Source organism: Prionailurus viverrinus, chromosome D4 (genome assembly GCF_022837055.1).
Source record: "Prionailurus viverrinus isolate Anna chromosome D4, UM_Priviv_1.0, whole genome shotgun sequence".
NCBI classification, from domain to species: domain Eukaryota; kingdom Metazoa; phylum Chordata; class Mammalia; order Carnivora; family Felidae; genus Prionailurus; species Prionailurus viverrinus.
Genome location: NC_062573.1, coordinates 81,355,423 through 81,368,636, shown reverse-complemented (window position 1 = coordinate 81,368,636; position 13,214 = coordinate 81,355,423).

Genomic DNA, 13,214 nt, shown 5'->3' with positions numbered 1-13,214 from the left:
TGATCTGGACAGCTCACTCACGGGTTACAGACCGCCATTTTCTTTTGGGTCCTTACTCACCACCAGATTGGTAAGGTCAGGACAGATTTCAGAGGCAATCCCTTTGGTACACCAGGAGCAAGCACTCCAAGAAACACGACGGCCTTGCTGCTGGATTTGACCTCCTTCTTTGTGGTGAGTTAGCTCTCGGGTGCCCCAGTCATTTCTCCCTGTTGTTTGCCCTCCATGGGAGCTATCTCAGTCCATCAGGCATACCGTCTGAGGCCAATATTGGTCAGCATCCAAGACTTGTGTTCCAGGAGGCTCCCTGGCCCCTTTAAAAGTCAGTGCCCAGCTCTCTCACAGGAATCACCTGAGCCCCAGCTGTAACCCAGCCCAGATGCTCTGTTACACCAACACTGGGAATATCACTACCAGGTGAGTGATCACACATGATAGACCAAGGTTCTGGTAAGCACTCTGAAAATGTAAAAAGCCTTCCTGGTGGAAACTGTTATTTTCACCTACCTATCAATTCCGCAGTTCAGGGGGACATTGGTGTGATTAGAAGGCTGTTTAAAGTGACCAGCCCAAGAGAAATTCATATTAAGTCTCCAGTAATGAATGTTTTAGATGCAGCTTTTCTTTTCTCAAAAAGTTGCAAACATTTTATTTCACAACATTATGTGCCCAGAACCAGAAAGCAAGCAGCAATACACCTGCGATAATCTGCCTAAGGGATCTTAGAGATTGAGTACAGCAATTTGGACATAGTTCAGTTTCCAAAGCCCCAGAAAGACGAAGAACATGACAGATAATATTTACTGGGCAGTTTCTATGTGCCAAACATTGTGCTGTTATATCCATTCATTGTTTCACACGATCAAACATTGCTTTGAGGTAGCTGCTATTATGATCTCTGCCCTACAGATAGGAAAACGGAGGTTAAGAAAATGTCCCAAGCTCCTGAGCTAGTAAGAGACGTGGCTGACATATGAACACCAGGCATCTGCCTCTGACATCTCTGTGTTCATTGCCTCCCATTGGGCTTCATAGTGGGGTTTGGGTTCTGCCAAATTTGGCTTCTAACCCCATTACTCCCTCTACAGGACCACTTAGCCTCACCACCTTGACTGTAAAATGGAGGAACAAAGCCTAGTTCCAAGGATGTGGTGAAGAGTCTCTGAACTAACATGTACAAAGGCCCAATGCAGGGTCATCATTACACGAGAGGGTGGAGTTCAGCCCTCATAAGCATGGGGGTGCAGAGGACCCTCCTCCTGCAGAATCCAGTTCTGGGGCACCATCAGCAATCCCAGGTGCATTCAAAGAGGGGCAGCACTGTTACCAGGTGTGATAATGCAATTTGAGGCATGAAAAGAATTCGGGTACTCTATCCACACTGCTGACCTCACCATCACTGACTTCCTTCCGGAAAGGAGGCTCACACACACTGGACTTACTTTAATTCCTACCCAGGCTCTTTCTGTCTTTGTCCATCAATGACCAAAGCTGAGTATTTTCTACAGATGCACTCAGGCTTCTTACCACAGTGACTCAGAGCACGAAAGCTCAGAGCCCCCACACCCTTACAGGAATTTCTTTTCTAAGACTTGGGTTCTCCTTTAAATGATAAAGATACAGCCAGTCTATGAAATACCTATTCTATTCTTGGTTTGGAATTCTTACGGAAGGTTTGTTTTCAGGTTATACAGGCAGCGGGACACAGAACTACTACGGGTAGCCACTTCTGCAGTTTTGTGCTTAAATTGAAGTGTAATAAGGTGAGAGGAAGAAGGGAAGGGGTTGAGTCCTCGGCAAAAGGACCGAGCCTTCCAGCCAGCTGATGTCCTGGTGTCATTTCCCCAGAAAAGTGACTGCAATGGAAGGGCCATCTACTACAATCTGCCAGTTTAAGAAAGCCAAAACTCTCTCCATATCCAGTCTGTTCTGGGTTGAGCACCGATACTGAATTTTTATCACTGAGTCCTTACATGCTGATTCATAACTGAATCTATTATTTGTTAATTGAATGCTATTCTCATTCTCTTGTAAATCTGCATAAGTAATTTTCATATAAGGGTCTGTTAGTATCGTATGCATGCCCCATGGACCTGGAAGTCAATGGAGGCCAAGTAGAATCCCCTCTTTTCACATGTAATTGTAGGTAGTTTCCATTGGTCTCTCCTGGGTCTTCAGGGTTCTGGCCGCAGGACTGCCTCATTTTCCCTTGGACTAGACTTCCCTAATGGCCACCATCATCATGATGTCAACATATATTGAGTACTTACCATGCTTAAGATATTGTGAAACTAACAGACATACTTTATGTGAATGATCTTGTCTAGTCCATGCAACTCTGTAAGGTTGTTGTTGTTGTTCCCCCATTTTATAGTTGAAGTTGAGTCATAGAGAGGCTTCTTGCCCACGAATCACACAACTAGAGAGGGCTGGAGCTGGGATTTATAACCATGTCTGTGTGACTCCAAATCCTGACCCCTCGACCGTCCCGCCATATAGACTCTCCCCTGACTAGGACCTGAAAGATACTACATTTACATTGGTTTCATTAAAACTGTGGCCCAACAAATGGCAAGTTACAGACTGTTTACCAAATTATAAGAACATGAATTCAGTCTATAGTGGATGACAATACCTGAATGTGGTGAGTCCAAGCGATTGTCTAAATTAATCAGGTTCAGAAATAAGTGAGCTGCATTCTGAGGAAAAGCAGTAAGTGTGGGGAAATAGGAGCCTCTCTTTTTTATTCTTTTCTGTGTGCCTTTGGGTAAGTAGCTGACTAGCTTCTCTGTGCCTCTGTGCCTCTGGAGTTGTACTAGATACAGTTGAAGGCAGTGTTTTTCAAAGTACATCTCACAAGCCACTAGTGGGTTATAAAATCAACCATAATCTTTAAACTTTAAGGAATTTGGGACACCTGGGTGGCTCATTCGGTTGAACATCTGACTCTTGATTTTGGCTCAGGTCATGATCTCATAGTTTTGTGAATTTGAGCCCTGCATCGGGCTCTGTGCTCCACAGTGTGGAGCCTGCTTGAGATTCTCTCTCTCTCTCTGCCCCTCCCCTGTTTGCATCCTCTCTGTCTCCCTCAAAATAAATAAATAAAACAAAAAAAACTTTAAGGAATTAAATAGAATAGTAGAACATAAATATATTTATAGTATCAATGCTATACTATTTATAGTATTAGAATAATAAGGAATAAAAATAAAGCTACTCACATGTAGTAAAAGGTACTTTTTTAAACGTTTACTTATTTATTTTCAGAGAGAAACAGAGAGAGAGCATGAGAGCAGGGGCGGGCAGAGAGAGAGGGAGTGAGAGAATCCCAAGCAGGCTTTGTGCTGTCAGCCCAGAGCCTGACACAGGGCTTGAACCCACAAGCCATGAGATCATGACCTGAGCTGAAATCAAGAGTCAGCATTTACCCAACTGAGCCACCCAGGTGCCCCAGTGAGAAGTACTTCTGATCAGTGTTTTGTTTTGGGTGTGGTGTGTGTGTGTGTGTGTGTGTGTGTGTGTGTGTGTGTGTGTGTTAGGTCACAATGTAAATAATATTCCTTATGGAGGCTCATAGTAAAAAAAGTTTGAATAGCACTTGACTATGGTTCTCTACCTCAAACTGGAAGATTCTATTTAAGAGTTATGATACTTAATAGTAATTCAGGTCATGGCACAAATTCTTCCAAATGGACAGCCAGAATTACACATAGAATTGGGTGAGTCAATGCTAAATTTCCTCCTACTGAACTTTTAATAGAAAAAAAAAAATCCTCGAGAAATAAGATGTCCACCAAAATGTAAACCCTATAAGAGCTGGATCTATGATCTAACTTCTTTTTCTTTTTCTTAATGTTTATTTTTGAGAAAGAGAGAGACAGAGCATGAGTGGCAGAGGGGCAGAGAGAGAAGGAGACAGAGAGTTGGAAGCAGGCTCCAGGCCTTTGGGGCTCAAACCCACAAACCACGAGATGAGATCATGACCTGGGCTGAAGTTGGATGCTTAACCTACTGAGCCACCCAGACTCCCCCATGACCTACCTTCTTAACTGCTGTAACTTTAGTATCAGCAATATTGGTAGGCATTTGAGATTTATTGAACAAAAAATACATATAAATCTGTAAATGAGTAAAGATGAATGAATTCAGATTAAGAAAAAAGAGTTATAATACTTAAGTCACACTCAAATTTGCAGACTGTAATTCTCTATAGTTGATTAGTGGACAGCTCATTGACAAAATTCAGCAGAAAAAAGGAGAGAAAGAGTCAAACGGAATCTAATGATGTTCAGTGTTTTCTTGATACCTGAAGGTCTTTCCCCAATAAGTAAGAAGTTAAACACAGTCTGATCGTGAAATAATGTTCTCCCTCTTTAACTCATGATTATTATCAGACTTTCACTGCTTTAACGTGTTCACAAAAGGGACATCTGTTCCTTTCTTCGCTCAATATGGTATAATTCCATGAGGGATACGAAGCCAGGGTAACAACACAATTAATCTCCTGATACTGGCTCTGCATGTCATGATTTGTCAATATTTAGGCAAACCCCTCATGGAACACTTGGTATATTCCTCAGATTCCATTTGCTTCTCAGCTGCACTCCTCTTGTTCGATCCAATATGACAATTTAGTTTAAAAACATGATAATCTAGAGTCCTAAGTAAACGTTGCCACACCTACCCCTTGATCCATCCATCTCTTGATATAGCTGAGAATGTCCATTTCTGTACCAGATCAGACCTTGGCAGTCAGTGTAGTGGAATGCCCCTGGAGTTCTCTAGGGTCTCCATAACAAAGCCCTAGTGCACTAACGGTCTCCACAAAGACAAAGATCCCTCCCCAGCACCAAGGAGATACAAGGTCTTGGGAATGAGAACTAACATGCTGTCTTCATAAAAGCAGCAGTTCCCCAACACTCAAATCCAAATCCAGAATCCCCAGGGAGCTTTTCAAACACAGATTCTTAACCGCCTTATGTAGACAGTTACATTAAGTACATATTCTAATTTGGTAAGCCTGAGATAGGGCTTAGAAATCTGTATTTTTATTTTTTAAGGACAAACAGTATACATAAGGAAAAAGGTAAAAATCATACCTGTATGATTGAAAAGTTTTTACATAGTGAACATACCCAACTAATTGATCAGATCAAGAAATAGAACATCCTGGCAGCTATCAGAATCCCTTTCATGTTCTTTTTCGAGACTCTGCCTCTTCTCCCCCCTCCCCACCGCCAAGGTTAGCCTGCATCTTGACTTCGAACAGCACAGGTTGGTTTTGACTTTTTTTGAACTTGATACAAATGGAACTATACAATACTTACTTTTCTGTGTCTGGCTTTCTATGCTCAATATCACGTTTGTTAAGTCTATGTTGTCACTATATTCGTGGCTTGCTCATTCTCACTGCTGTTCTGTGGATAGACATTGAGGTTATTTCCAATTAGGGGGTGTTGCAAACAGTGCTGCAATGAACATTCTTATACATGTCTTTTGGTGCACATGTATATGCATTTCTGTTGGATGCATATATAGGAAAGAAGGTGCTCACGGGTCAGAGACGAGTCCTATATTACCTTTAGTAGACACTGCCAAACAGGGTTTCAATATGATTGTATCAAATTGGAATATTTTAAACTATTTCCCAGTTGACTTACCAGGTGTGGTAACCACTGAATGCATGAGCATTTGAAGGCAGCCACGATGTCGACCTCTTTCTACTGCCCCCAATGTACTGGACAGTACCTTAGATACGGTAAGAGATCAGCAACTATTGATTTAAATTTGACTTAAATTGATTGCATTACATTTTCCCCAAGTATTAATCAATACATGAGGAACCACAAAGCTCTCACTTCACTTTATTTTCTGATCAGCTTTTCTTAGTTTTATAGAAGAGTATTCCTCTTAAATGAGACAGTAAAAGGAGATAAGACCCCAACCAGAGTGGCCATCTGTTTTCCCTTCACAGAGTTTCCCCGCCACCCCCAACCAACAGAATTGAATTCTGTCAGATGCATCTAGGAAAAAACCCTTAGGGCTAATCTTGGCTCAACCACAGACACATTCTACTATGGATTGAATGTCTGTGTCCCCCTAAAATTCATATACTGAAGCCTTCACCCTCAGTGTGACTGTATTTGGACAAGAGCCCTCTAAGGAAGTAAATGTAAGGTTCTATGAGGTCATAAGAGTAGGGCCCTGACCTGATAAGGTTAGGGTCCTATAAAAGAGCTTCCTCTTCACTGCCCACCCCACCACACACACACACAGGCACACAAAGAAAATGTCATGTGAGGACACAGCGAGAAGGCAGCCAACAGCAACCTGAGGTGAGAATTATCACCGGAGAACGACCACGTGGGCACCCTGATCCCAGACATCCTCCTCCAGGACTGGGAGAAAATAAATTTCTGCTGCTGTTTGAGCCACAGTTTGTGGTATTTTGTTATGGTGGCCCAAGCAGACTAATACATACTCCAATGCAATTTACCAAGCATTTAGTGGGCCTACTGGGTTGGAATGCCACCTTGATCATGTAACTAGGTTCCAAAAGAAAAATGGAAGTTAACTTTTGGAGGAATACTCTAGCAAACTATTGCAAAGCATCCATTCACTGATTTCCAGGGAAAAGGCCTTCTCATTTCTGCCTCCGTCCAGGAGCTGGACTCTTCACAGTTGGGTTTAGGTGGGTCCAACCAAAATCCACAAGTTCCAACCCAGAGTTGGCAACAGCAGTGGATGACGCAGGCGAGAGCTCTCCAAAAGAATGATTCTATACAGAAAAATCCGTGAGTGAGGACCAAACATGCTTATGTCTAAAATACTAAAGGGTGATTTCAAAACAATACTTACAGTACAATCCCCAATTTTTCTAAAAGTCCATTATCTGTGTATATCCATATACTCATACCTGTAAATAAGAAGAGAAAAAAATGCCTGTATGGGGAAGCAGAGTCTCACCAGATACCAGTAAGACTGGAGATCAGTGGGGCACCTGGGTGACTCAGTCGGTTGAGTGTCTGACTTCAGCTCAGGTCATGGTCTTGTGGTTTGTGAGAGTTCCAGCCCCACACTGGGCTCCCTGCTGTCAGCGCAAAGCCCACTTCAGATCCTCTGTCTCCTCCCCACCTTGCACTTCTTAAAAACAAATAAACATTAAGAAAAAAAGACTGGAGATTACTTAAGCCTTAATGGAAGACAATTTGACAGACAGCTTTCACGTTTTAAATGCATGTGCCCCTTGACCCAGTAATTCTAATTCTTGGATTCTTCTTACAGATGTATGAGCATAGAAGCCCAACCTCAAATGTACAATGATGTTTATTGCAGTACTGCTGTTAATGATAATAATAATAATAAAAGAATCTAAGTGCTATCAATAATGGAATGGTGAAAATAAATCATGATATACAGTGGAAAACTGCACAGGCTTTAGTGAGAATGCAGAAGGTAGTTCTCTGTATGTACTAATGTGAAAAGCTGCCTATGATGTATTATAAACGAAAAAAGCAAGTCACAGATCAATATTTATAGTATGATCCCATCTGTATAGACAAACTCCCTGTATATGACTCTGTGTGGGCAAAAGCACAGGCTATAAGTCTGGAAGAACAGTGCTGGTTATGGTAACCTTTGGAGAGAACAGTGGGGTAAGGGGTAAAGGGTGTGTATGAGTTTGCTAGGGCTGCCCTAAAAAAATACCACAGGCTGGTGGCTTGACCAACCGTATTCATTTTCTCAGTTTGGGAGGCGAGAAGTCCAAGATCAAGGTGTCCACAGGTTTCTTCTGAGGTCTCTTTCCTTGTCTTGCTGATAGCTACCTTCTTGCTGTGTCCTCATGAGGCTTTTTCTCTGTGTATGTCCCCCTGGTGTCTCTCTGTGTGTCCAAATCTCCTCTTCTTCTAGAGATACCAGTTGGACTGGATTAGGGCCCATCCTAACAGCCCCATTTTAACTCAATCCCTTTTTTAAAGACCCTATGTCCACACAGTCACATTCAGAGGTACTGAGGATGAGGACTTCAACATCACGATTTTGAGGGAGACACAATTTAGCCCATAATTGTGTGAGTTCCACATTTCGTCTATCTTGTCTCCATTGTTTAATGATGAGCATATATTTCTGCTGTCATTTTTTATAAATAGGAAAAATTGACTGGAAGACAAATGTTAACAGCAAAATATTAATAGGATTTATCTCTAAGGACTATAGGTGATCTTTATTTCCCCCCGCCTATGGTTTTTAACATTTCTCTCTAATGCTCTTGGATGAACATGTATTACTTTTTAATTAGGAAGCAGAATAAGTGTTATATTTTAATGAAATAAATAAGCCTAACAGCTTCCCCCTTCCAAAGCCTGGGAATTAGACTTGCTCAGAGAAAGTAACCACCTTTGGAAGTGGCTAGTGGAATTTAACAACTTACAGTGACGCTTTGGTCACGATAAGCTATTTGAAACATGCGATCATTCAGGGATGGCGTGTGATTCCTAGGTTGTGCACACGAGCATACCTTCTCTCAATTTTCTCGGTTCCAGAAGCAAAGTGTATCTAGTCTTCAATTAGTAGCCTTTTCAGACAATTACTCAAATTACAGATTTTCCAAATGAGTAGTACATTATGCCGAAGGTGGAAATTGCACACTTTTTCTTAATTTACTAAATTTGATTCTTAATCCCAACTCTGATAATGTCCTATTTTTTTCCCAAGAGATGTACAACATAGTAATGAAATAATCCCATCACGCTGTGAGATTACCTGCAGAGGAATATGTAAAGAATGAGAAAATAAATAGTTGTGACTGCCCTACTACCTGCTTTGCCTCAGGGTTTAAAGCCCCGTCAGAAAGGCCCATGGGATGTGCTGACTTCTGAGTTCAGCAACTTTTCCTCGGAGTTACGGGAGCAATGTACTGTCAGGTGATGGGTGCAGCAGTCTCTCTCTCGGGGAGCTCCCGTCTACGTGCCCAGGCTTTGAGCAGAATCTCCCAACAAGGAAATTGCTGTATGTTTCCCATGTGGTTATTTGAAGGATGAAGCAATGATGTCTTCCAAAGTAGCATCTTCTTTTTTTCTCCTTTTTCTCTTAGAAGCTGCCTCTAGTGCTGGTAAGAGTGGATTTCCCAGAGATGGAAAACAATCTAAAATAACAAGTAACTGGAAATTTTGAAATTTGTCTTTTTTGTGGTCAGGAATACTGAAAGTTTTCACCCCATGGGGGAGCCACTCAGAATTCCTGACTATTCATTCACCCACCGGAATGTAGCAGACTTGGAAATTCCCAACCTCTCATCTTGTCGGAGATCCATTTCGTCAATATACCAAGTCTTGTCAGCCACAGCAGTTCACGTCTACCCATGCCTTTAGAAATGGGCAGGTCTCTTTTCCCTTCACATTTTTAGTTGTGGTAAGTCAGAACAAACATTTTGGAGAATGACTGTGAATGGAAGACGAAGGAATGAATGGCTTCCAGAATTACATCACCAAATACGATGTTCCACAAACTCTTTGGCAATAGCAACACTGCATTTACAAATATTTCCTTCCTGTAAAACTAAGCTAAAAGTTGGCTTCCATTAGCAATTTCCTAAAGGCCTATTCCAGTTCTAACCCAACTCTCTCCCAACTCTATCCAAGCTGCGAAAATTAACCATGTTTATCTACCTGCTGGGTAAAGAGTGGGAGAGAAAGAAAAATGGCGGGTGGTCAAGTGATGAAGACCTACTTTTGTTCATTCTCTTTTCATCTTTCACGTGTAGAATCTATGACACTTTGTCCCTAGAGAATAAGAAGTAGGCTCTTTGCTGACTTCTTTGGCAAGACTGGGAAGGTACCTTGTGCTGCAGGATTAGCTGAGGGGGTTCCATGCAACTGAGCGGCACAGTTTAAACAAAAGAAGACAAGGGCGCCAGGTGGCTCAGTTGGTTAAGCGTCTGACTCTTCGTCTTGGCTCAGGTCATGATCTTGTGGTTTGTGAGATCAAGCTGTGTAGCTTGCTCTTTGCTGTCGGTGTCAGGCCTGCTTGGGATTCTCTCTCCCTCTCTCTCTCTCTGAAAATAAATAAACATGAAAAAAATTAAAAATAAACGAAAGAAGACAGAGTGAGAAAGGAGAGAGGAGGCTGCAGGGGAGGCATGGACTGGACGCTGGCTACTCTTCCTTGTCCCACCCTGGCAAGCAGTGACGTGAGGCCCTAAGTAGTTCTTTCCAGTTGACCGAGCACTCACACACGCAAGAACTCGTCTGGCTTTCACAGCACCCTGTGTTGAAGAAATGGCCGGTATATACAGTAAATACTATTTTGTAACATATCCCATTAGGTTTTCAGGCTTTGGAGTCCCACATTTGGGCCTCAGATCTTAGCTCAGTCACTTCCTGGCTGTGTGTCCTTAAGTAAGGTAATTCACTTCCCTGTGCCCGGTTTTTCTCATTCATAAAAGGGTGATAGTAATCATACCTACTTCACAGGATTGAGGTGCAGGTTAAATGAGATAACACAAGTCCTCAGCACACAGTAATCCCTTAATAGAGGTTATCTATTATTTGAAATCAGTGTTTGCTTGTATGGTTTCTGTCTTAGGTATCATGCCGAGAAAGTTCTTTCCTTCCCTAAGATTATATATACACTCGTATTTCCTTTGATGATCTCATGTTTTACATTTAAGAATTTTTAAATTTTTATTTTATTGTGCTAAGAACATATAACATGAGATCTACCCTATTAACAAATTTTTAAGTGTAAATGTAGTATTCGTAACTATCGGTACAACGTTGTGCAGTAGATCTCTAGGATTTATTCATTTTGCTTAACTGAAACTTTATGCCCACAAATTAGCAACCCCCATGTTCTGCTCCCTCTTGCCCCTGGCAACTGCCATTTCACTCTTTGATTCTATGAGCGTGACTATTTTAGATACCTCATATACATGGAATCATGAAGTATTTGTCCTTCTGTGACAGGCTTATTTCATTTAGCCTAACGGCCTCAAGGTTCCATGTAATAGTCATGTTTTACATTTAAATCTCTGAATTTATTTGGGCATATGGAATAAGGAAGGAATCTAACTTTACTTTTTGCCAAATGGTTATAAGGCATAATATTTTAAACAAAACCATGTAATACACAATTCACAGCAAAAGTAAGGACAAGGCAATTCTTTCATAATGAGATCAGATCGATTTTATCTTTTTAAAGATAATTTCTATATAGAGTGCTCTTTACAAAGGCTATGAAATTATTAGATTTTCTTAGTTCATCTTAGTTTCCATCATCAAAAAAGCCATATTTATGGATCTTCTCAAAATATTAGCAGAAGAATATTCCAACAGAGAATGGAAATAAAATGAGAAAATTATGACATGCTGGTGACACGAACTAATTCCCGTCTATGGCTGACAGGAAGGAGCTGTAAAAAATTGATACTCCCAAACAAATAAATTAGAAATGGACAAGAAAGATGAGGCAAAAGGAAAATCAGAGTAAAAGCATAAACAGGAAGCAGGAATGAAGCTAATCTAAAAATAACACAGTATTTTGTGCATTCATGATGAATGGGCCACAAATTATCTGTTTCAGTACAGGCTCAAAAAAACATAATCTCAATCCCAAAATGTAAAGTATTTATTAAAAAAAAAGAGAGAGAGAGGAGCACCTGGGTGGCTCAGTTGGTTAAGCATCTGACCTCAGCTCAGGTCATGATCTTCACGGTTCGTGAGTTTGAGCCCCATGTCAGGCTCTGTGCTGACAGCTCAGAGCCTGGAGCCTGCTTTGGATTCTGTGCCTCCCTTCTCTCTCTGCCCCTCCCCTGCTCACGCCCTGTCTCCGTCTCTCAAAAATAAATGACCATTAAAAAAAAGATTTTTTAAAGAGAAGGCAATTTCTTAGAACATAATACACAGAGGTAGATATTTTGGTTGTCTTGCCAGAATCCATTCTCCCCTTCATTCTTCTTAGCAGAACCTCAATTTTGTTCAGGTCTCTACCCCTTTGTCATGCAGCACTTGTAACTGAAGGAATCTGATCCCAGAGGAGAACTGATAAGTACAAGCCAACCAGTGATTGGCTCAGGAATGAGTACATGATTGCATTTCAGACACAGGAGATGGTGGATGAAGACTTCTGGGAAATTTCTTTCTTGGCGTTAATAGAGGCCAGTGAGAGGCCAGTGTCTCTTTCCTGCTAAATGTGAAAAGAAGCTGCAGGTGCTGCTGGCATCGGTCTTCAAACCATGAGGGAAACAAGCCTGAGGACAAACCAAACATATGAGAAAAAGAGCCAGATGGTTGAAAAGAAATGGATTGAAAACCCTGATCACACTCCACCTGAAGCCTACACTCCTCTAGACATCTACCCATAGAAGCTTCATTGCTTACTAGTTTGATCCTGGTGTCTGATATTTGCAATCCAAAATGTGTTGATACATACTCCCTCAAGTGTATGAAAAGATGCTCTTTTTAGGGGCACCTGGGTGGCTCAGTCAGTTGAGCTCGGGTCATGATCTTGTGATTTGTGAGTTCGAGCCCCACATCAGGCTCGCTGCTGTAAGCCTGTCAGCACAGAGCCCACTTAGGATCCTCTGTCCCCCTCTCTCTGTCCCTCCCCCACTTGCGCTCTCCTCAAAATAAATAAATATTAAAAAGAAAGAAAGCATGTTATTTTTCCTAAACTAGTCCTCTAAATCAAATTGAGAGTGTATAACAACATGCCCTCTCCCATTCAATCATCCGTACCACAGATAACTCTTGAGCACGTATTTATTATCTGCCAGCCTACTGTGCTAACTTCTGGGAATGGAATGATGTAACGGTGACATAATAGGGGCTATAAAGACTAATTTCTACGGTGGGAAGGAGATCTAACCCATTCTGGGAGCAAGAGGCCTCCCTAGGGAGATCCATTTAAATTGACACATGAAGAATGAGGAGACATTTGCCAGGAGAAAGAAGATTGAGGGGGAAGGATATTCCAGGCAGAGGAGAGAGCATATGTCACACATACTGGGAGCAAAACGAGTCCAGTAGAGCTGGGGCTGAGATAACCAAGTGGAGAACAGGAGGACATGAAGTTGAGAAACAGAAAGAGGTCTCCCAAGCCACATGAAGACTTTCGAGCCTTAGCCTTACAGTCATGGGACAACCTAAAATAATTTTAAGCAGGAGTGATGTAATGTACTTGCACTATGGGGCCCCTGGGTGGCTCAGTGGGTTAAG